This window comes from Limulus polyphemus, unplaced genomic scaffold (assembly GCF_000517525.1).
Source record: "Limulus polyphemus unplaced genomic scaffold, Limulus_polyphemus-2.1.2 Scaffold698, whole genome shotgun sequence".
Classification (NCBI taxonomy): Eukaryota; Metazoa; Arthropoda; class Merostomata; order Xiphosura; family Limulidae; genus Limulus; species Limulus polyphemus.
The window spans coordinates 341,517-341,784 of record NW_013666308.1 but is presented as its reverse complement, the minus strand read 5'-3'; positions in this window follow the sequence as shown (position 1 = coordinate 341,784).

Here is a 268-nt window from a genome sequence, read left to right as displayed (position 1 = left end):
ACTTTCCTAACTAGGTCTAAAGACATTTATTTAGAACTGATTAATGTTACAGGTTAAAGAAAGGACTCAAACTTTACTTAGAAATTCAGAGCCTGAGTTTGAGAAATAGCTAAAAGTTCACAGTATTGTATACCCAATTCTATAATACTGTTACGTCTCCGTTTGTTAATTAAATTTCCGTAACTTCGTTCCGACGAAACTTTAGCGACACAAGTCCTTACTTAATAAAACTGGTTTATTCTTTCCGAATATAACTTTACGATACATT